This window comes from Pipra filicauda, unplaced genomic scaffold (assembly GCF_003945595.2).
Source record: "Pipra filicauda isolate LSUMZ 115617 unplaced genomic scaffold, ASM394559v2 scaffold316_size853178_pilon, whole genome shotgun sequence".
In the NCBI taxonomy this organism is placed as follows: Eukaryota; Metazoa; Chordata; class Aves; order Passeriformes; family Pipridae; genus Pipra; species Pipra filicauda.
In genome coordinates, this window is record NW_024104439.1 from 614,032 (window position 1) to 640,110 (window position 26,079).

At 37.9% G+C, this 26,079-nt stretch overlaps 1 protein-coding gene across 9 annotated transcripts in view; it reads right to left on the bottom strand.

The window, feature by feature from the left end:
- LDB2 (LIM domain binding 2) overlaps positions 1-26,079 on the bottom strand; it is a 220,138-nt gene that overhangs the window by 80,588 nt on the left and 113,471 nt on the right. The window lies entirely within an intron of this gene.

Genomic DNA, 26,079 nt, shown 5'->3' on the forward strand with positions numbered 1-26,079 from the left:
CAACAAATTTTGATTACAAAATAAAGGAAATCCTTTAAAAATCTAACAAGTATTATCACATAAATTTTAGAAAAATTACATATAACAGACCAACATGCCAAATAGCTGTCTTAGCAGTTTATATTTGGCACTTAGATGATGAGTACGTTATACTTAATAGTCAAACATGTCACCTAAACAGAATGCTCTTCAGATATTTTAAACTGTGTAAAATTCAACATATCCTTTCTAACTTAGACCTTTTTTCCAAGCTATGTGACAAATGGTTATACAATTTCAATAAAATAAATACCTTGCATCTAATTTGCAGATTCATCATGCACAAAACTCTTTGGAAAATTCTTATACACTTCATACATAAAATGTGAACATACACATTGTAACCACCGCCAAAAATATTTTTATAGGATTTTCATCCCTCCCAGAGAAGACTTTAAAACTCAGAATTCAAGATTTGAGTTTTACATCCCTCCTTTGAAATATCTAATATTCCTTGCCATTTATTAGGTTTTAATTTAAATACTCAAAAATATATTGATTAAAAATCATATGTAGAAGAGTAGCAACATATACTTGGACATCACCTATAGAGTGAATTAAAGTAAAAGCTGAAGAACAATCGACAGTCTGCACATATTGGTAAGCCAGTGTTAGATTTTCCTCTGAGTGAGAAGTGGTTCCTACTGAGATATATTTAATATGGCGACAGATTCTAACCAGCTGCTCCTTTTATATCCAGGGAAACAGAAAGAACAGACTGGAGATGTCTTACTATTACTTTTACAAGCTCTTACTTTGAACAAAGTACTTACAATACAGAAAACAGCTACTGATTCTTTAATGAGTGGAGTACATAGAACAGTATTTGATCTTCTATGCAAGGCATTTCTTATAATGGAAAGAGAGTACAAAATTAAATAAACTATTAACAGGAAAAATCAACAGCACACAGGTGCAAAGGCAAATATCAAAAAAGAAATAAATGGATAATACCATTCCTGGTATATTTGTGAAAAAACTTAGGTCTGTTATTACATTAATTGCACTAGTCATGTAAATCATAACTAGGTGAAAAGGTTTATTAGAACAAATTTGGGTTTTTCTCATACAGTGATAGTCTCTGTATTAAAAAAGCTAAAAGTCAAACTACTTCAAATGGAACAGTAAACCATATGCTGAAACACAGCAGCAAATCTTGATTTCCAAAGCCAAAAAGATTTAATTGTATATATTTAAATTGTTCTTGGCTATCTTAATTTTCCATATGCCATAGATAACGAATTTTATTGCTACATTGCATTTTACAGCCTTGAATTCTTAATTTTATTAACCAAATACAGAATTTGACTCTGATATTTAAAAGATAAATATTGTCATAAGCATCCAGCGTCCCTGGATGTTGACCAAAATTTTTCCAAGGAAACCCAAACTCTTCCACTCTTAAGAGAATGTAGCTAGCGTTTGTCCTGACCAAATGTGTAAAGAACCTTAAATACATACTGCAATCAGATAAAAATGCAGATATACCAACACTACTTCCTCTCTTAAAATACCTCTGCTAACAGCAGAGTTGTCTCTCACCTGGAGGAAAGCTAGAAAACCACCTGCTAGAGTACTAATTCTCAATACTTTTATGTATTTACAAGATATCAAATGGTATTAAAAATGGCCAACTACTACACTAATGTACCTCCTCCTGGAAAGACTGAGGGGTTTATTTCCACTTTTCTATCACAGTGAATCTCACAGAGAGTGCTACATGCTTCTGTTCTGGGTACACATTAGTCCTGTGGCGATTTTCCTGAAATTACACATCAGAGAGGCTCATATAGCCTGGAGACAGATTTGTGATTAACTGATATTTCTTATTAAGATCCCAGGTTGGAGTGCCTGAATGTTGACAGAAAACAGGTTTGTACCTAACGCAATGGAGGAGTTATTATTTAAATATTTAAACTACACTTAGCCCTGTGCTTTTCACCTGCAAACCAATCTGTACTACAGGTTTGCTTTATGAGATTATGGGATGTTGATTGGCACATCAGGTACAAAACAGAGGCCAAATTACTGGGTGACATCTTTGTTTTATTTCTCAGGGATGGTTCTTACTGTCAGGGGGTTGCACATAAGGCTAAGTTTAGAGTGCTTTTCGGGTACACAGCTCCAGTTCAGTGAGCTCAAATATATCATCTTCCCTCTTCTTTGGTTCCATAGAGAAGTGATATAGGGATAGGGTGTGTTTACAGATCTTCTCACAGGAAAAGTTGTTTGGAGGAAAATATCCAGGTTTTCAAGGAGGTTACATGTAAGCATGTATTACCTGTTATAAAGTACAAACACCACCACCAGCAGCATACAATTCTTGTTCAATTATACGACGTATCAGGTGTCATTCAGTGGTGAGATCCAGCACAGAACACAAGTTGAGTGTGTTGGGATATTCTAATGAAGAGCTAGTATATCAATTTGATTTCAGCTCAGGGATGATGAAGGTACTTTCTAACACTTTTGTATGGATATAAAAAGTTAGTAAACAATGGCAAGAAACTCTTCTTCAAACAAGAAAATATGAAGTTAAGTACTAAGGATTCTGTTCTCTTAGTAAGAGGATTATATGATCACTTGAGTGTTTTTTGACTATTTTACCTTTCATGAGACTTTAAAATTAAATGTAATTTCAAAAAGTTAAACACTCTACCAAGGATTTACATTCTATATACATTGAAAACAGCTGTCCTATACATTCCCTCATTAAGCACCTAGGAAACACCAATATTAAATTCAAAAGAGACACATGCTTTGTTTCACTTCCAACAGTGGTAAATTCAAAAGAATAAACACTTCATATTGTTAATTAGACAATATATACACTTACATTATTCAAATCCATTGTCAAAACACGTTGGCTGAGTAGTGAACTGCATGGCTGAGTCACACACCAAGACAGAAGTCAGTAAAAATTACAGCTGTCCACTGCAGCTGTGGTATCCATTATGCTGGGATTTAACAACAGACAATAGAAATCCCACTGCAGATAGAAAGCTAGAGAGAAGAATGGACTATAAATCGACCAAGTGCATTGCTGTTGCACTTTAAATGACATCCATCCATTAGAGATGTCTAAGTAATGGATTGGCAAATTGTGACAATATTATAACAAAATCCTTATAAGACCACTGAATGTCATTGCATTTTTTAAGGATGCAGTTAATGTGAACTTCACATTCATGTGACTTTTCATACGTGTCTAATTTTAACATAGAAATGCTGGGCTGTTTCGTTGTTCTGAAACTTATCTTTATGATGCACAGTGCCAATAGGTGTCTTAACAACAGCTGGAACTCTGTCTTGTTACATGAAACCAGAGAGGCTGGTGGATGTATCTGTCCCATGTGCCACCCATCAGGCACAGAAGGGAGGAACAAGAATATGTCCTTTATGGATATCGTAAGAGAAGGTTTTTCAGTTTTGTGTGATTGGATAGACATGCATGTTCCCAAGGATATAACCTACAAATAGAAGCATACTTAAAAGAAAGGTGATGCACAGATGAAAAAAGTTATGTGCCTGCAGTTTAACTTAACCTTAGTTAGCTATTTTTGTGAATGGGTATATGCTCAACTTAAAAACATCTAATACATTGGCACAATTATTCCCATCAGGAACTGAAGTGCTGACTTCAATTTTAAGCTCCCTAAGAGACAGCAGTTGTTCACTTAGGCCAGCCAGAGAAGTACTTCTAATATTAGGAGCCTAATCTGACCCTTTGGTTCCCCAAAATCTGTCAGAGATTATTCCATTCTCATCCCACAAACAAAATTGACCTGTAAGTAAAAAAATCCACCAGTCTCCAGAAGTTTCTCCTTGAACCATTTCATTGTGTTGTCGTGGGTTCTCTTCACTATGGCTTTGGGTCTGCAGGCAACCTTCTGCCCACACCCAAGGAGACTCTTGAAAATCTAGTAAGTATCATTTTTCATGTTAGAAAACACCTTTTGGACTTGAGATGGCACCAGTGATTCCAGAAGGCAGATCAATTTTTGGAATGTGTTAAAATATGCATTGAAACTCACTACAATTAGGTTTTGATGACTTTCCTTGCGCAATAGTTGTAACCTGTTTCTCCTAGAAATCCAGTTTTTGAATTTTGGGGGGATTTGCATCACCATAAAACCTACAGCAAAAATGCAAGATGAATTTATAGCTGCAGTTACTATGAGGCTGAAAATTTCTAAAAAATGCCAAAGAACATAAAAAGATAAATCCAATATAAAATAAAGGTTTAAGATAATATAAAGGAAAGTAGAACAAAATCAGAAATCAGAGTTTTCAAAAAAATTATTTCTAGAAAACTCTGCGGAAGTTACGTATCTGAAATTATCTGTACATTGAAAAATATTTCAGAGTCATTTGATGCCAGCTCTCTTCAGCATAGACTGAGATTGCAACACCTTTGGTTACAATTTTCATAATGTACCTAGGATTTTTGCAACTTTGAAAATAATTTCTTTCTTTCTCCAATTAATTTGGAGACTGGAGGAATTCAGAAAGAACACTGGATTTCCTGTGGTGTCTTGGTGTTTGGGCTCTGGTTGAAGTCCCAGTGAAATCCATGAGATTAGCAAGTACTTGCTGTCAGTTGTACATCACAAATCTTCACGACTGGGACTTCACAACGGTTCATATGGGCTGATCAGCACACCAAGTATAGTCACCAGGAAAATGAAAACTACAAATTGTTGAGTAGTTGAATGGAAGTCAGTTTTCCCTACCAAATCTTCGAGTCTATGTCAGATCCTTAAAATTACATTCATGTCATATGGCTGATTCCACAAGGTCTCAGCTTATCCTCTCCCTTGACTAATCACAGCTAGGTTGTGCCTGAAACGTCCAGCGAAAACTTTTCAGCATCATCCCAGTACCAGTTCTGGTGATTAATTCTGCCCACCCACTGCAATTTCTTCTGTGTAATTTCTGTTATTTACATCCTGTCCTATCCTAACATTTTTCTGGTGTTATTTTATTGTCAGTAGTGGCTCTGTTTCACATGACTGAGCACAGCCACACGACAGGACCTGCCAGCACACCTTCTCACCTTTTTAAGGTGGCCTACTCAGTGTAATTGATTCAATTGCTATCTGAGTCATCTAGCAATTGCCTGGCTGAATAGGGTATATGAGTGAGAGACCATAACTATTTTTTAATTAAAAAAAAATCAATAATTATTTTTATTATAAAAATAATTTGAGTTATCCTAGTTGCTTTTTTGTTGTTGTTGTCCACTGTAAAAAATATGGTGTTACCATATTTAGGTCTTACCTAAATGCTAAGAAAACTACTTCATTCGAGGAAGAGGTATATAAATATTACCATTTCAAAAAGACTTCACAGCTTAAAGACCTGTTGTTAGTCATTATTTTCATGTAATTCTTCACCCTCTTGTTTCTGATTTCAAAAACCATAATATGATTTCAGCAAGACAGCAAAACCTCAAAAATTGTATTTTTGTTTCTACAGAACCAAAAATTTTCCCAGTACTCACCCATTTCCATTTATCTGCAAATGCATTGTACAGAGAATTCAGAGTCACTAAGAGCTGTGGCTCTTCTAAGTTTCTTTTGAAAAGTGGATGGAAGTTGTAACTTCCTGAAAATAAGTTCACTGTTGTATTCTGTATTATTTCAGCACCAAATCCCAGTCCCAACTGCCCATCCATGCCCATAATTGGGTTTTTCCTTTAAATTAACAGCTAAGAGAGTTCAAACAGATCAGACTCTCGGTCACAAAACAGACTTTCAGAGTATCTGCTCGTGGAAGAAGCTCTAAGTCAACACGTCCCAAACCAGCCTCCTAAACATCTGCACCTCAGCACAACAACAACTGGGGCTTCCACCCCACCCTTGCCTGCTAAGGATTCATTCACCCAGCTGTCAAAATACTCCCTAAACAAGCAACACATAAACTCTGTGTTTGCAGAGTTCCTTTCCCTTCCTCTTCCAGGAAAAGAAAAAAAACCAGTCAAATAAAAGAAGACTATAAACCATAATAACTTTTTTTTTTTTAAATCCCAGGAATTACATTTTGTCTTTTTTTTTCAATATATTGCAACTGTTTTACACAAAAAAAGCATGAAAAGGTAGAGTGCTAGGGTTTGTAATTTAATTGTCAGTATGCGTGTAGCCATATTTTAAAATATTCTGGATTTTCAGGCAGGTAACTTCATAATGTGAATATCACATTAATATTGTAGGATATGATTCTGCAAAAGAGTTATGTGTGTATTAAACTTTACATATACAATGAGACCCATTGAATTCAGGAGCTGGCTTAAAAGAGTACCTGCAAATGATACAGTTCCAAAAATAATGAACTGCATTATTCATTACATATATAAGAAAATAGCACAGTATATACATATGTATGCTTCCATACATTTTTATTATAGACAACAGCTCTGGTTAAGTTGGTTTAATATTTTTTATTATAATACATTGGTTTCAGTTGTTTACATATTTGTCAAGCTGTAATTATTTTGCTGAAATTTTCCAGGCCACATGTTTGCCTCAGATGAAATTTGTTTTTTAACTTTCAACATAAGCAGTTTCTGTCTTTCTGAAAGAAGAAAGCACATCAGGAAAACATGCTGTTCATTTGTATAAAAAAAAAGTCAAAATCTTTTTCTTTACTGGGAAGCTCATATACCTTGATGCATGAAGCAAGAATAGGAAGTATGTAGGATTTAAAGGAAGGGTAAAATACAAAACTTTCCCTAATATCTAGGATATGGTTGTACTGTGATTGAAAATTCACTTCTCAAAATTCTGATTACTAATGTAATTCACAGCTATGATATGCCTGTCCTTTTTTTCTATATATCTATATTCCTCTCTGTGTCTTTACATTCCAGCCACATGGTCCTTTCCTCTCCCTTGAACCACCTTTACTGCATGTGCAACCAGGTGGCAAGTGAGTTTAGGGAGCTGCTATGGCAGGAAAATAACCAGCATTTAAAGTAATTAAGCTTCCATGGACCTGCACTTTGAAAGATGTGATGCAAATGATATTGGGGCAGGGGGAATGCAGGAGAGGTAAAATAACTATTTAATCTAAAAGAGAATGTTGATCTGACAAAAAAAAAAGCTATAAGCAATCATGGAAAATATAAATCGGAAATTACAAAAGAGTTTTTAAGCATTAGCACCTTGTACTCTAAAATAACTTTCTGGCAGCACTACTGAGAAAACAATCCTAAATAATGGAGCTTGACCAATTTAATAAAGGGATTATACAACATGGTGGCCTGTGGTACCAGACTACTCACTGCATTTCTCTCTTATAGCCCCTCCGTACTGGCACTCAAAATCAAACCCTGTTCACAAAAGCAGCGTGCGTTGATGAGCACCAGCGCGATCTCTCGATGCCCTCTAGAGCATATGAGAACCTGTGTGGGCTCAGAATAACGTGTACCTCAGTCTGCTGCCAGGTGCAGTCGGAGCCATTTGTCTGTGGACAGCTTGGAACCCACCACACGAGGCTCTCATGCTGAGAAAGCCACAGGTTACTGACCGTGTCGTATTTCTGCCTCCCTTGCACTTACCACTCAAGTGCCTGCAACTGCTGCTAATGATGCAGGAGGACCCTCTCAGCATCACACTAGAAACTCAAACATTAGAAAACAACTGTATTACTCTTGTTTACCTAAACTGAGGTCTTGTCCTTGGGTGCAACTTCTAATTACATGTGCTACAGTTATTTTTTCCACTGGCATGAGAAAAGATAATTAAAAAACATTCTGCTAATGTAGTGTATACATCCTGATTTACGTGCGAGGTGGAAGTAGTTGCTACCTATGAAACTCATTTCAACGTGTTTCTCAGGCCGCCACGAAGGTAACTCTACTCCAGTTCCTCATTTCACTGCATGCTATAGTTCATGCATTCCCTTAGGACACAATTTTTATTTTTAGAGAAGCCTCTATTTGCTGACTGTTGTGAAAGGAACACTCAGGAGATGCGATTAGCAGTCACTTGTTTCAGTAAACATTGAATGTAACATATGCCTCTCAAGTAATGTGTATCCAAACATACAATTTACAAATAATTAACATCATGTTAATTAGTCACATTAATTTATGCCACTTTGTGGAATTATTTCCTCAGAGTCTTTAGGAATGCTGCCAGCAGTTTGAGCCAAAGAGTGTGAAAATTTGCTTGAAGTAACTGTTGTGACTGGCTGTGACACACAGCTTGAACAACAAGCAACGAGGGGCCATAAAGACTGATTGAAGATCGGGAAGCCGCCGAGGTGGATTGCTGCTGACAGCGCCAGGCGCAGGCAGCATCCGGGGAGCGCTCCCTGGGCAGGGCTGGAGCACGCACACACACTTCCTTGCGTCCTGCCTCACACCTCCCTCTAAAAACACACGCAGGAGGTGACCGGCAACATCCTGACAAATTCTTGTAATTACTGCGGGTTATTTTAGATGATAAATCTTAGGGAAAAAAAGCTGTTGAAACCAAACATAACTTCAGAACTGATAAATGCCAAAATTAAGCTTTAACTTCTCAAAAACAAAAGAGAAGCCATTTGGAATATTGGCACAATCTCAAAAAAATCAGGCACAGCTATTCTTAAACGTGTGAGAATGGAGCTACTAAACACAGCTGTACATTTCAGTACTACAATATGAAATGTGCCTTGTGTAGAAGAAAAAGAGTTGCTGTCTGAGAATTGAGATGGTGAGGCCAAACACAGCAAGGAACAAAAGAAGCTATCTGCAGTCACTTATGTTTTGAAATTAATAGTTCTGCTTTCATAAATAACAATATATTAAAACTGTATAACATTTGTACTGGGATTGCAACTGATCATTCTTTAGGAAAAACAAAATGATTCCAGATCAGTAACTGACTAGGCAAAGAACAGCATCACCAATTCTCCTATTACATCTGAATTCCAAATCATGGGGATATTAGAAACATCCCAGCTTGCACTATACATTCATTACATTTCTACAGGAAAAAAACCAGACTGAAAAATATCTCAAATGATAAATACATGCAGCATCCTAGGAAGGCCACACTATGACTGATAATTAGATACCCAGAGAGGCAGGCAGAAATGAGGGCCCTGAGAAATGTATTAAGGATCTTTTTTTATTAATCCTTCTTCCTGTGCCAAGGACCATGAGCCATGATGTTAATACAAACTGACTTATGCAGACTCTGAAAAAACTACAGTGTTGTCCTAGGCTTGAGGTTTCAGTGCAGGGAAAATCCCCACTGGTGCCTGTCTTGCCCTTTTCCGCACGAGGACATTTGCTCTCCCTCAGATAGATGCAACACTTCAGTGAATGATTGAAACTATTTCCAGAAATAAAGATTTTCTTCTGCTGCAGTTTGTACACCTCTTCAGAAGCAACTGCTGGGACTTTAAACAGATATCATGACAAATGGCATGGGCCTGATCTGCTGCCCACTGAAATCACTGGACAAAATCCACTTTTCAAACGATCCACATTTCAGTTTGCACTGTGTGGTTCTGCACAATACTTGTATATATGAGTGTATTAGCAAACTGCTGCCTCTGCTTCTTAACAAGCTGTATGATGAGCTACAGAAAAGAGTACTACATACAGTGCACATTAAATGCCATTGAGATAGAGATGACACATAAGGGTTTGAAACTCTCTATCACCTTTTATAGACTTGTCACACATACAGCTATAGACAAAGGTATCAACATGCATACCTCTGCATGTACAAAAAGTAAAGAATTATTTTTCCCAGTCCATCACAGATACTTTCCCAGAAATATGGGAATTATTGCAGGTTATCTAGCACAGCCAGTTGAGCTAGCTATAGAAGTAAACAAATAAGTAAACAAAAACTCTCTAAATACACATTATATATAATTTTATATGTATGTATATGTATATGAAACCCACTATATTCCAAGTACTACAAGTTGTTTTGGGAGATGTTTATCTGGCTTATTTTGTCTTTTACTTTCTTTATCCTTTAAAAATAATTAATCAGACTCTTGTAGAACAATGTCTGAACACGTGAAAAGTACCCAGTAAAGCACAGAATGCCACTGAGAATTTGAAAGCAGAGTATCTTTCACAGGGTTTAGATACACTCTGCCCTTCCAAGTGTTCAAGAGGAAAGCAATACAGCTCTTCGCAATCTAAAATCTCACTTAGTACAAGCATTCTTACTGTACCCCCATTCTAAACTTATTTTAAATGCTGGGAGAGGTAACATGTCTTTTCTTTGAGCTGATGATAAAACATCCATTACTGTTCAGATATTTTTGGAAGAATGTGTTCTAGAACAAAAGTATGTATTTCAAAGGTTTTCAAGAAGTAACTTTAATGACTCAGTTCAGCTTCTCTAAGGATGCCAACATCCATATATTCAACATCTTCTAAAATAAGGACATTGAAAATATTTATATTTATGTAGGCCTAGATTCTGTGCAGTTGCCCTCTGTATCCACAGGGTTGTGATACCTTCCCCTGTTGATTCTGATTTTTTGACAATTCAATAAAATTTTCTCCCTGTTATTTTTAATGCTAATCGTGAGCCTTTTGCTAGAGCAGCCAGTCTTGCTGAAAAGCCCCCACAGTACCTTCAGGCATGTCTGGCCAGATGGTACCTTATTGTGTTCAGCAGAAACTCTTCAGTTCTACCTGGTATTGTACCATCCCTCAGCCCCCTTCAGTGTGGCTGTTGTGACCACCTGTTGTCTCTCATGCTTTCTTTTGAGTGTAATTTCTACAGTTCTTTTTATACATAATTCATTACATGTGTGTATGCATCAGCAACACAAAAGGAACCTAAGTACTAGCTGGCCACAAAACAGACCACATTAGAAACATGTGCCATTAATTAATAAAAAATCAATGGCAGTTATACTGCAGACATCATAAGAGGGAAGAGTCTAATGCAGGAGCCAGTAAATTAGTTTCTAGTTTGGGTTGAAACATCATTTTCTAAATTAGTTTGAGTTTAATTTATAATTTATGCACTCTGTGGCCAAAAGGAACTGCTCTGATCATCTAGTCTACCTTGTCTATACACAGGATAGAATTATTCTGAGATGCAACTCTTTTAAGAGTTATTTCATTTTAGTCTCCAACTGATGAGTCTGCCACCTTCTCTGGTGATCTATTCCCATGCTAAATTACCTTAATACAAGGAAAATCCAACTCCTTCAAGGCTGAATTTGTTCAAGTTCAATGTTTACCCACTGGACCTTTACATGTTTTTTTTTTGCAACATCTAAGCTTCCATCAAGCCTGTCTTCCACAGGTAATTATCCATGTCCAGTCCTAAAGTTATGTCTCAATCACAAATTGACTCAGATCTTTCTGCTCCTTGGATAATTCCTTTAAGACTTTTAATTGTACATTCTCTGGGCCTCTTGTTTCTATAGCATTTAATTATTGCAGCTACTGTTCCACATTTTCTTTCACTGCAGATGGTAAATTTCTCATTTCATTCACCATATCAACTCTTTCCTACTTCTGTTCAAACATTAAACAGAATTATTAACTAAACACTTCTGCATTTTTTCGTTTTCTTTATTATTTGATTTTATATTCTTCATATTGCAATGGAGCTAGTCTTGGATTAAGGTGATTTTTATACCTAATATGCTTTAAAATCTTTCTTGCTATTTTAATTCTATTTCTACTTATATCTCAATGATTTCTTCAGCTTCTCTTTTCTGCTGCATGCATTTTTAACCTGTAATTTAAATTCAGTGCTTCTCATTTCACTTTTCCCTATTATTTCTATGTTTACTTGTATTACTTTTTGAAGATGATCCTGTATGTCTTCTATCAGGGACTTTTCAGAACTTTTTTCGTGTTTTTACAGCCATGGCTTTTGGATCAACCAGTACAATCTCTTTCAACCATACCTAAGATTTACAATTCCAAATTTAAATATAATATTGCCATCATTTATGTCAGGAGAGATATCAGCTTTAGTTAAAAGGTGGATTTTTTAAAAGAGGAAATGTAGATATTATTGGCTGGTGCCAATTTCTATTCACAGATATAATAATCACTATTTTCATATGCAACAAATGCTTTTTAGATATTCAGTTAACACCTGGTTCATCAAAACTCCCTGTACTGAGAAGTATTTCATGTGCTAATGAACTGGCATCTTTGCTTTAGGAATTCAAAGGTATCTCTGATTCTGCTTACATCCAAATTCTACATCATGGTGTAACTTGGGAATCTTTATGTTCACTAGGATTTATGTGCCTAATGGGGAAAGACTTTTCTTAAGACTATATCAGGTTTAACAATGAGTGCCTTAGTTGGAGAGAAAGAAATAATCTGGGATTTCATTTCTGTTACTATGTACACTGAAAAATGATGAGCCATGTGCCTCTTCAGAGACTCAAAGAGCTTTTAGCTCATATTGAGACGAATCACTGAGATAAGAATGAATGTATTATTTGGTCATTTCCTGAAACCATGTAAAATCATTCCCTGAGGTATACTTCTGTGACTTTTTCCAACCTCTTATTTACCTAATTTTTAATCCAGCTCAACTGTTTTATTTAACCACTTCTCAATGGAGAGTACTGTAAGGCCCATATAACATTCTCCCATAACATTCAGTCTATAGCTCCTCTTTATCACTTCTCTCCCTTTCAAACAAATGGACTTGCACTTTCAAGCAATGGTGGTTGGTCCATACCCACTTAATTACAACACTCTTGCAAAGTCTCCCAGAAGCCGATTCCAGCTTTGTCAAGGATCCCTCTATGGTTCTGCTGTGGCAAGGAGTTCTGGTAATAAATCTGGGGGCAAAGACACAATGTCTCTCAATACTTTGATGATCTATCATCTAATGATCCCAGCAACTAAGAAGAAAAAATATGATCTTGGAGAGAACATCATTGCCTGCTTCCTGCTGTGTACAGCTCAACGTGTTTCTCAATGCTTACATATGGATGCAAAAAAGATAGCCTTTAAATTCTTATGTAAGCAGAGGCATAAATAAAGCCAGGCACATGTAATGAATTCTTATGAGAAAGCCAATCTTCAGAGCTGCATGTTGGTATGTTGTATGTGCAGTATTTGCTTGATAGTCAATCACAACAAAACTTTTAAGTCCCTATTAAATATATTAAAAATACAATATTTAGAAGCTTCTTCAGTGCTTTGATACAAATGCTTTATAGTTCATACTGATGGATGAATAACTATATTAAAGTCTACACTGAATTAGTTGAGAGTACAGATTTTTTCATAGACATTATTAATTTCCAGGAAAGGTTATAGTCTAGAAATAGAAGATATTTTTAAGTGTTCCTAAAATGCTTATGTGTCATGCAAGTTTGTCTGGAATTTATGTTTTGTTCCATTTCTGAGAGTTTTTTGAAGACTGATAATTGGATCCCATTTCTTTTTAACACTAACAGACTCTCAAAAAAACCTGCATGTCAGGGTGAGACTGGATTCCATGCAGGAGGGGACTAACAAAAAAAATTCACCCATTTAACATGGGACCATGTGCCAGTGTGGGCAGTGCGCATCTAGAGTTTGAAAGAGCCTAAAATTACTTTAGATCTTAGGCTATCAAGTTATCTTTGGACAAGCCTAGAGGCAAGCATAAATTGTAGAAAATAATTTATAATAAAACCATAGGAAGTGGCTTCAAGCATAACCAAAGTGGGCAAGGGTGATCAGCAGCGAACAAGGCAAGCAGAAACACATAGCCAGACTCTGCCCTACTGATGTGGGACCACACAATCTGGAATCCAAGGTTACTATTTAATAAATGTCAATGCAGAATTTAAAAAGATACTTTAAAAGGTGTTTATGCTGTGTGTTCATCTCTTCATATTGTTTATCTCTATATGAAAAATATATAGTCAATGGAGTGCAGACAACAAGGGTTTAAAGGAAACCTGAGCTTTTTTAGTTTTTTTGATGTGCTTTGAAATTCCCCTTTAGACATATGTTTTTGCTTAAAACAAACAGAGGTGAATAAATCAGTTGATCAGCCTCACCCTAGAGCTGCCTGCATTAACTTTCTTGGCATGATCTCATCACTTAAGTCAATATGACTTAAGAGTTTCTCGTAACAGTTTATTCACCTTTAATTCTATACTGTTTCTAAATCTAAATTTCAGTCTACTGAACAGAAAAATGGAGTTTGTAGAAATGGAGGGCCCAGAGATTTACCATCATAAGAAGCAGAAGTTCCCCTTGCAGACCTGAAATAGTGAGCTGGGTTTTTTTGCAGACACAGAAAGTTCTCCATATGGTCAACTTTGTGTTTGGGAGTAAATCAGAAGTATTCCAGATGGAAAGTAAACTTTGTACCTTTACCTTGGTACTCCATATTACTAAACCAAATACACCTATCTCTCTTCTCTCCAGACTTTGCTACACATCATTTGGCTGAAAAAGCCAGACAGTCTGTTTGAAAAAGTATATTGTGGGGAAATGCCACGTGGATGTGTTTGGAGCCAGTGGCTCTTTTTCTCACCACTTGTGAATGCATTCAGGGAACAAGGAGATGCAAATCACCAATTTGTTCACTCAGATGTTTACTTATTGACTTATTTTCCTAAGTGACTACATACTTACAGCCAATAATGAGGCCTTGGTTTTCACCTAACAAAGGCGCGTTTGGAAATGAACAGATGTAGGATGTAATTTGGCAGCCGCTGCCTGTCCCTGGTAGCGGGTTGTACAACCAGGAAGACAGAAAAGAAGAAGAAATATGCTCATACTCTAATCCTTGCATCGTCCAAGTGGGGAACTGGGGGCACCCACATGAGTGGATCAGCTTTTGTGGAGGTACAGGAGTGTGCTGTGGCTGGAAAGCAGCAGGGTTGTGCTATGCAGCACTGCCAAGGGTGGGTATTGTGGGAGGTGGTGGTGCCAGCAGTTCTGGCAGCCACGAGAGTGCTGAGCTCCAGCAAAGCCACATGGGGGAAGGCTGTGTCCCCTGGGTCATGCCCCTGTGGGCACACTGCACTAGGAGCTGCAGACAGGCAACACAGAGACACGCAGCACCTCTTCAGTGGTGCCCCAACCGCTGCAGAAGGAGCCTACAGTCAGTTTGGGAAACGAGACTGAGTGAGCCGGGGGCACTTCACACAAGAAAAGACTTTATGCATCAGTGAACAGATTCTTTCCCCCTAGAACCACTCCTGGCAAAGGCTAAGCTCTCTCCCAGGTCTGCCTCAGTCTGCTGCTAACTAAGCATGAGCAGGTAACAGCACAGCCTGGTGTGCAATCTCGAAGGGGCCCTTCCTTCCCACAAAAACTGGCCATCAGCGAAACAGACAGCAACAAATATTTTTGCTCTAAATCAGCAGTCTCTGATGACAGCCTGCTGGAAAGAAACATTTGCACTGAAGCAGCACAGCAGTGGGAGCTCACTGGGGCCCCCTCAGCTGCAGCAGCACACAGTCCTGCACCCGACCTTCCCTCCTGGGAGTCCCAGCAAGCTTAGCCAAGAGGGATAGCATTGATACATCTTAAAAGTACCTGACACCCTAATAAATCACACATTTTAGCATTCTTTCAAAGAAGCTAACTGCTTGATTCTCTCCCTTTGATCAACACTGAATTTTCATGAAACAGCAGAACATTTCTCAGATCTACACACAGAAATTGATTTAGTTTTCTAGGCACACACCATTATCCTCTCCTCATATAAACAGAAGTGCTTCTAGGTTTTTTTATTTTGGGTTCTGTGGTTTTTTTTCTTTCCGTGTTTGACTTACTTTCCTCCTGTTCTCTCCTTCTAATTCACATGTGTTACTCTTGAACACTCCAGTCTTACAAGAAATAAATCTAAGATCCTGACCACTTGGGACATTGGAAATCTTATAAAAAAGTTGAGGGTGAAGTGCTAGTTTTGCCCAGTTTGCCAAAATCTAATTTGGGTTGTCACATTATGTCTTTGTAACCTTCCCTTGTAATTTCAGCTGGATAGAGCTGCACACTATTACCATCCTTTGTGTAAAAGCTGCTTCCTGTGCCAGCATTTCTGGTGCAAGCAATTTCAACCCTTTATAGATTGTGTCAGACCTTCAAATTTCCTTTTTGTTCTAGTGAATTATTTCTGAGACAGAATATCCACTGACATCAACAACAGCGTTACCAAAATAGTGAAAAAAATCTGAACAAGAACAGTAAGAACACACTTGAGCCCAGTAAGCATCCACAAGCTTAAGAGTATCTCTCTGTTGAACTGGCATACTGATCCAGAATTGATAAAATGTGAGTACATGGAAGTATATTGTTGTCCTACTTTGTCTCATCAACTTCTCATATATAAGAAATAAACATATTAACATGAACAATAATAACAGAATATACCAGACTATTAGCTAAACAGAATAGAAGCATGGTCGCCTGATATTCTAGTTAGCTCAAAAAGCAACCTGTCTAGAGCAGACTATTTGATCTCCTGGGGAAGAATTAATAAGAGTTTGAGCTTTGTACGAGCATTTTTAAAGAAGTATTAAATATAGCTGATTATTTTAACTTTTTATATTTCTGAGAAAATTCCCCATTTCCCACCAAAAAAAAAAAAAAGCACATGCCATTCCCCTACTTCAGTGGTTCTTTACTCCAGTTTGAACAGAACCAAGATACAAATTCAGGACCAATAATCTTTTTGATATTTAATGTACTTAGCTACAAATACAGAACTGTTTGGTAAAAGGCTGTTACAAGTTGCTCTGTGGTGCATTTCTTGGGAGAGCAGCTGTACTTTGGAGGAGGCTTTCATGAGCTACTTGCCCTAATTAGGCTTTAATCTACAAATCTCATTATGTAGATCAGTTTGTATTGCTGTAGTTGCATTTAAAACTACCCTTCACATTGTACTGGAATAAGTACAGTACAGGAACAAATATTTTCAGATTGCTTTGCAAACTTTTAAGGCTTGCATTTTCCAGAGTAAATTGCACAGGAGTCACACAGTTACAAAAAAAAAACCCATAGATTTGCCAATTCTGCTTAGCATCAAGTCAATCTCACATCTTTCAGGAGAAATTTTTTACAATTTTTTTAATGCCTACTTTGTTAGTATTTCATATAGCCAGCAAGACACATTCCTTCAATTATAAGTGCTAAGAATACATCACATCTAAACCCTTTTTTTTAGGTCAAAATAAACTGCATGGAGAAGATGGGTTGTAAATAAATCAGAAAACAAAAATAAAAATGGATACTAGTCCCCAACAGCTTGTTGGACTAAATCTATTGCTGAAACAAAAACCACATAGCTCCTCTGCCCATCTCTTAAATATCTCCAAACACTTCACACCAACGGTTTACAGTGGGTATTTTATACAATTCCAACAGACTGTGAAATGCAAGTCTTGTTGAAAGCACTGATGAAAGCAACCCCTATTTAATATTGTGTGGTGATAATTGCACAGGAACACAGGCACAAGGCAGAAGCATGGTTTGCATGAGGTGTCAGCACACCTCTTCATGATTAGTACAGAATTAGCAGCCAAGGATTAGTAGCCATTTGAACCCCTTTTCATCTATATGTGCTTTCAATCTGTACCAAATGAAGATGTCTGATTTTCAGCTTTACCCATGACACTGACTTTATAAAGGGAAAATGTTAAAGACTCTTTCAGCTCTGTTTATAGTCAGATGAGTAACTACATACACTGATGCTGGAGAGAGCTGTGCTGTAACTTCACCTGTAACTGGGGTACTGGGTGTAACGCTTCACATCATGGCAGTCAGACCAAAGAGCTGCAGTTTGTACAGCAGTTGCCTCTATCTGCCTTCTAGCTGGGCCAGCACAGAGCACTTCTGCAGTCACAATCAGAGGTAATGAGTAACAAAACCAATTATAGCTCCTACAAGTGTCACATCCACCTATACGGACTTTTCGTACAGTATACCCTCAGAGTGCTTTCACATAAATCACATTTATACATCATGGACAGCACCAACGTCTGGGCAGGAAACCTGGAATGAAACCTAAAGATGGCAGAAGTGGGACTGCAAATTCAGCAGAAGCTGCTTCTCCCCAGGAGCCTTGACTGCAGGCCTGTTTTCCTCCTGAAATGCTTTGGGCCATCAAGCTGCTGGACATACTTTTGCAGGAAATGTAAAAGTCAAGGCTTTTTGAACAGCCTGTGCCAGTCCATAAAGATGAGGACCCCTTATACATAGATTTTCCCATGGGATGGTAACGCTACTGTTTCACTGAATCATTCCCAAAGTTTCTGTTTCAAGAGAGACCTTCTTTTCCTAGATGTGCTGGTTCCTGCATTGTACTGCTTTTCTAGGCACATTTAAACAGCTGTCACAGCTCATTCGTGAGGTGGCCACTGTGATCCCGTTTTTATTCTACAGATATAAAAAATCCTACCTATTCTCCAATAACAGCCCAAATCATTTCAGTAGCACTAATGCAATCTGTAGTGTTTCAGACCATTACTCTGAAAACAGCAATTGTGTTCTGTTTTAAAAGTGCCATCTATGTAATAGTTTAAGTTTGTAAATCACCTCTGAATCCTTTGTGATGAAAGGTGCTATATAAACTCAAGCTATTATCATTCCTACATTTCACTGCTCCATAAATGAGATACTACAGCAGCTCCACTCCAGCAATATGTTTGTGATCACATAACCCTTCCTCCCCAGTATTTCATTTTTACTGGAATTAGTGATTAACATGAACATCACACTCTTTCCTATATCCCTCCCTCTGTGGGGTTTGGATTTTATGCTTGGCAACAGTGCACAGCCTTTCTGTAAGTGGTTTCATTGGAATCAGAGAAGAGCAATTAAATTGGTTATTAGGATGCAAAGTGTGCAGGTCAGTGCAGCCTTTGCCAGGCACACCCGCCTTGAAAACACAGCCCTTAGAGTCCCACCCGTTTCTGAAAGATTCAGGAGATGATGGCAAAGCACTTTGTGCACAAATTGCAGCAAAGAGCTCCTTTAGAAACAAGGGGATTATTCCCATTATAATTGCTTTATATGTGAAAAAGTTAAGGAAAACAATTGCTGATTTCTATAGAAAGTTTAAAATAGGAGGTAGTTTAAAATAGAAACTTTAAAATAGGTTGGTGTCCTGGTCTTCATTCCCCCCTGCTCTCCCCACAACTTTTCTATTCTGTTTCCACGGGTTTTCTCTCAGCAGAGTCCCACTGAGCAGATCCCATTTGGACAGTTCGCTATTTCCCCTCCTCCTTTTTGACGTGCTGCAACAACCTGAGGGAGCCAACAGTCGAAAGAGATAACGAGCTACGACAAATAATGTAAGAAAACACGGCAAAGTAGAAGTCAATTAACAGCATCCAGTTGATATTTTTTTACAGTGAAGGAGAATGAGGTGCACCAGGCACACTGCCAAATTTTCTGTCACCAATGTAAATTAAGCAACGTGGCAAAAGCAGTCAGAGGGTTAAAAGAATCTTGTCTTTGCCCTTGTTTGCCTCATTTCTTGTTTTTCTCTTAAACGGCACCACTGGGATGAACCACAAGACTTCCCTTCTCCTTATTAAAAAAGCAAAACTGCTTATGCAGCAACTGCAGCAGGGCTCTGTTGTTAGCAGATAGTAAGGAAGTATGGAGATGAGCTACAAACGGTATCCATATCAGCAGAGACACTTATGGGGAAAAAATTGTTCTGTGAACATTACAAATTCTGGCGCTAATTAAACATTCATCTCTCACTCTTCTGGGGGTGGAGAAGAAAATCATTGTCCTTTTATACTGCAGTTAAAAGTGGAAAACATCGCATCCAGAAATACAAAGAAGAAATATTTTTCTATTCTGTGACAGCAATGAACAGTGAGGGTTATGCTGACTGAACGCAATTACTACAGCTCTTTGCTTGTTCTTTAAAAAAAAAAAAGGACTGTTCATGCTTTAAAATACTGCCTTTTAGAAAATATCTGTAAATCATTGTGCTATAATTTCTTTAAACAGCTGGTACAAGTGCAGATATAATTCTCTCCTTGCTGAGCTTCGTGGCCTTAAAAAATATCCTCGAAAATACATATACATGAAGTTGAACAAATAGAGAAGGGGAGGTGTTCCCAAGCTGAGATCAGGTTCACTGAGAGAATGAAACATTTGCCATCCTAGGTCTCTGGTGAGGTGGATGAAAGGCATTTCAAGTTTCTTAAGTGTGGAAAGAGGCAGAAGAATATTCCAAACATTAGATAGGGAATGACCAAGGAACCAAAAATGACCAGTCTCATCTGAGTCTCTTTCTTGCTTTCCTTCACATAAACATTGGATGAATAGTGCCAAAACCTAGAGCTAAGCTGCTTTATGAGAATAACTTAGTGGCATTTTGGAAGGGCTTATACACTGATTTGGGAACATCTCCAGCTTGTTTTTCCTCTTGCCTGTTTGAATTCTTTTCCTGTTATCTATGCTTTCTTCCTTTTTCAGATGGTGAATCCTCTAGGGGTTCACTGAAGCCTGAAGTTCTTTCTTGTGGAGAAAAGAGAGGGGGTTGTATCTATCAATAGTAATAAAACATTCCACATGATTGATATAAACGTTTTTGACTTTTCGCATGCATTTGGGAAAGGCCTCAGCTGCCAAAGCCATCGTCCATATTATGCTCCCATTTGCCTTCAATATACAGTGAAGGGAAAGACTCACTCCAGTGTTTTTGAAGATCTGATGACAATGCACTGGAGCTCACTTCTACAGCAACATGTGGCACCATCCAAGGCAGAAGAGAAGGAGGAGAAGCAGTCAGTGTAGAATAATAGGATCATAGACTATCCTGAGTTGGAAGGGACCCAAAAGGGTCATTGAAGTCCAACTCCTGGCCCTACACAGGACAGCCTCAGGAATCACACTATATGCCTGAGAGCATTGTCCAAACACTTCTTGAACTCTAGCAGGCTTGGTGCTGTGACCACTTCTCTGGGGAGCCTGTTATTTGGGAATACATTCAGTGCAGGTAGCTCCGTGTGCAGCTGCAGTGTGAGCTGTAGATTGAACCCTCTGTGGTGGGAGCTCCTGGCAAGAGGCTGTGAACTGCCAACCCTTTGCATAACAAAGGCAATGGGGACCTGTGGCCCTGCCAGGGGACAGGACAGAGGCACACGGCAGAAGCCCATGACTGAAGACTTTAACCCACTTAGACTCCAAGAGCATAAAAACTCAGGGTCTACTTTCTTCTCGGAGGCACCCAGCTCAAGCTGTTATTTTGTTATTGCATCATGATTAAACTATTTTAAGGAACAAGATGTCTGAGCCTCTGCTATGGGAAACCTAAGGTTGAGTGGGTAAGGAAAGCTTGTCTGGCTCTGTGAGTGTGGGGTGTGGAGCTGAGAAGGGGCTTCACTCTTAGCTCAGGTGGTGTGAGTGTGACCGCCAGAGTGGCTCCTGGATGGTCAGATGTGGAAGTTTTCTTAATCCTGTTTCAGTGCCCAACCACCCTCCGGGTGAAGAACTTTTTCCTAATATCTATCTCAAACCTCCCCTGAGACAGCTTCATGCCATTCCCTTGGGTTCTGTCACTGGTCACCAGAGAACAAAGATCCCTTCCTCTTCCCCTCACAAGGAAGTTGTAGACTGCAATGAAGAGACCAAGTGACTTCAGCTGCTCCTGGTATGGCTTCCCCTCTAGGCTCTTCACCATCCTCACAGCCCTCCTTTGGAGGCTTTCTGGTAGTTTGTAACTTTCTTATATTGTAGCACCCAAAACTGCACACAATATTCAAGGTGAGGCCACACCAGTGCAGAGCAGAGTGGGACAATTCTCTCCCTTGACCAGCTGATGATGCTTTGCCTGATGCCCCCCAGGACACGGTTGGCCCTCCTGGCTGCCAGGGCACTGCTGACTCATATTCAACTTGCCATCGATCAGGACCCCCAGGTCCTTTTCTGTGGCACTGCTTTCCAGCCTCTCATTCCCCAGTCTGTAAGAACATCTGGGGTTGCCCCATTCCAGGTGCAGAATCTGGCACTTGCCTTTGTTAAACTTCATACTGTTGGTATGAAGTGTGCAGTAAACAAAACTGGTCTCCAGGGCCTGAAGGCTCTGAGATCCATAATTTCTATGTTTTTAGATCACCCCATGGACTCTCTATCCCCCTTGCTATTTTTGGATGGATCTGCAAAAGTTAACCGACATAAAACAATACAAAGCAACCATTGAGGCCAAAAGATACGAGTAGCTGTTTTCACAGCTTCCCATCTACAATGCCACTGAGGAGAAACACAGAAATCCAAGTCTGAGAAGTGGCTGAAATCTAAAATACTCTTACTGAATTGCGTGATTTCAGTTGAAAGATTAAGATAAAACTTTACTGCAAAACACTGGTGTTTATTGCAGAAGATTTGTTCCTGCTGTCAAATCAGTAAACTCCATTTGATTTCTTTGTCAGCCCTGTTTTGCTCTGTTGAAAACTTCACCATCTTGTTCCTTACATGCACTCTAAATTTCTGATCGTAGAATTCTAATACCCAAAAAAGTTATGTAGCTTGTGTATGGACTAAGACCTAGACGGAAAAATGACCAGTCTTCTGCTATTACAGTTACTAGACAGTAGTGAAGGAAATAGAAGCCTGGCATTTTATTTCTAGCTGTGTGAGAAGCATGTATTTTAGCACGTATGGGCAGGACAGCTGAGCAGAAAGAATAAGTTTTTTTCCAAACAAGTAGATAGAAGTTGGATCTATCATCTCTATTCCTGTATCTAACTGTAGGAATCTCCTGCACCTTTTCAGATTATTTATCTGTAAAATGAAAAGGAATGGTTTGTTTCCCTTCTAGGTCTTTTAGCATTTATAGCAAGCTGAAATATTAATCATACCACTAGTCTAGCAAATTATATGTACAAACTGATGAGATTTCACTGAGCTAAAACTGCAGTAGTCCAGACTGTGTGATACAGTACAGAAACCTGTGATTTAAAGACCCACTTTTTAATTTCTGGAAGAGCTGCCACTTATTTTCTTTTATAAAGGGAAATTAAAGTAAATACATTTTAAAAACAATATTAATAATAAGTGGGTTATTTTGTCACTGACAAATCCTAGATTTACACCTTTAGATTTACACAGATCCTACATTTACACCTTTCAGAATACCTTCTAACTTTTAGTCCTGCTTTGAGACAAAGCATGGAGCAGATGGCCTTCACACAACTCTAGCAACCTGAATATTTCTATGAATTACTTGACTGATTTTTGCTTTAAAAGAGTAGTAAGCCTATGCCTATTTTTCCTTACCCAAATATGAGAACCCTCAGTTTGTAAACTGAGCTAATAAATGAAGCACAAGTATTACAATCCCATCATATTTGAAGGTTCACACCACACTAGGAAGATAAATTAACCCCCAAGAATGGACAAAAAGTGATTTTTGTATGTTCATGAATCAGACATATACTCAAAATTTATTTCTGTAAATAACCAAATTCCACTTAAACATGAAATCAACTTGAAGATGAACAAAACCTGGCTTTAGTTTAAGCTACAGAATAATTTCTTAAAATAACATGTGCTGAAACATTTATTGGTACTGCTAAATTGCGACAAACCTTCATGTGAGGGGGTGGAGTGCATATAAAGAAACAAAAACTAAATATCATTTGTTTTCACTTCACATATACAAAAGAGAATAAGATTTACAAAATAAAATGCACTTCTATAACACAGAATTCTGTGGCTCTTTGTCATATTACTAATTTTCCCTGTTAGATAACTAACATCACTTGAGTATAAAACACCAAGAGACAGCTATAACCTTCTTCACTCTTTAACTCACGTCAAATATTTGTGGAAGGAATGTGTTTTCAAATTATGAAAATACATTTGCATTGTAATTTTCTGTCAGTTTGATAGCAAAAGGAAGAAAATGTTAACTTGATCACTAAAATTATGCTTTTATTCAGAATGTTACCATTTATCTGTCTTTATCTTCTGACATGATAAGCAATTAAGTAAAACAATTATAATTTATAATCGGAATTATTATTTAATTTCTGGGCTAAATATTCAGATAAAGACCTTCATTATGTAACTTCTACTACTATTTCAATAATTTCAATGGAGAGGAATTTGCAAATACCACCATAACTTTGTGAAGATCTTCAAGGAGAACTAACAGCATGAATAAGCAGGCAAATGTGGAGAACCCCACTGAATAAGTGTAGGAACTGCTCATAAACCTGAAAATTAATCACAGCAGAAAAAGATTCTATAGGCATTATCTTTAAAAGTCTTAAAGTTACAAATGCTTAGGTCTGAGCTCAAATCTAAAATTAAGTTACAATAAAATAAGGTCTTGATCATTTTTTTTATTTTTATTTTTCTCCACCTAACTCTGGTATATATGCAGCAAGTACAGTTTTGCTCTTTCACATTTCTAGTAGAATTCATGCTCTTCGTGACTGTATCACTCTTCATCTCATGGGAGTCAGAAATGGTGGCCTGTGTGTGAGAGCATGTCTTTAGCTCGCTGATAGTGCCCTGTGGCTCATTCATAGTGCCCCGAAGAATGCAATCTACCATAAACGATTAGCTGATAATTTTAGTGAAAGTCTCATGATAGTTGATGGCTTTCTTAAACAACAGGTCCTAGAATAAGAATCAGCCTTCACATGATAAAAGGAAAATCCTTATAGATGTAGTGGTTGCAGAAGAAAACCGAGACTGAACCAACACATATCCAAAACATTTGAAATTAAGCAGCCAAATTTAAAAATACTATGTTCTTTAAAGCTTATGCTATTTTGAATAGTGATAAATAGTTAGTTTTGGGCATGCTAGTTAAACGTTTGAGAATGAACCCATTTTCTGGAAAAGTTCATTAAATCAATTCTTTTTTGGAGTTAAAACCCCCAGTGTACTGTATTTTATAGACACTGGCTGAGATCACCCATATTGCTTTCACTCTCAAAAATAATCCCACTCTTACAGATTGCCTTAATCTCATAAAACGATGCAGTAATAAAACCTCTGTTGGTATAACACTCACATATATTTCCCTCCACCTTTTTCCAACAATAATGCTCAGATTCTTAGATCTTGGGGTTTTGTGTTTCATCATTTTGTTGTTGCTGTTTGAGGGTTTTTTTGTTTTTTTGTTTGTTTTAATCTGTCCCTGGTAATCTGAAAGCTTTGCACCAATAGCTTTCAGAATCTCATTACAGCTTTCTTGTTTCAGCTGACAGAAATGTCTGATGGACACCAAGGATGCTGCTGCCTTCTGTGCTGACCAGCTCAGGCAGAGAGAGATAAAAATACAGAAATTGCTGCTGGTAGGCTACACAAATACTTCTAAGGCAAAAAGAACCCATGTACCAGGGTGCCCTCTTCTTTCTGCAGGGCACTACACAGAGAGGCTCAGCACTTGCTAACAGTGTAGTTGTGCCTAAGCCCTGTCACCTGCCTGAGCTAAATCAGGAACTGTTGGATGCAAGAGCTAAAATTTCTACTTTTCAGCTAAAGGGCTAACACAGAAACATCACAAGAGTTCTAATTAAGCTGTGGTCTAAACAAGGCGCATAACCATACAGGCAAAGTTATTTGTCTAAACACACAGCAAAATGATGAGTGAAAAGTGACATGTAGATCTGTTCCAGAAGAAACCTGGATTCCAACACCCGCTCCTTCTGAGGTGACTTTGCAATAGTCTCACTGACTTCAAGCTAAGAACAATGGCATGTATACTGATCAGAGAGGGTTGCCACAGTCTGTATTTCAACTAGTAGTCCAGAGACCTGACAATCAAATTGAAGCTTGGTTGAACAACTCAAAAATTTTGCAACACTCATTTCTGTCCCAAATTTATCACATAGGTAGAAACATACAACTCACACCTGGCGCTGTATTGTATGTGTGAGCAAACCATTTCTCTCAACCCCTTTCTCTAATCACTAATTCACTAGAAGTTCTTTGTGAGATAAACATCATTATTATATATACTGTTATTGTTTCATTGACATATTGTTATTGCTCTATTATTGTTATATTGACAAAATGATTGGTAAACCACATTAGAGCTATATTTATTGCTTAGTATTCCAACCATTTCTTTCTCCTGAAATCTACTGGAAAAATAATGGCAG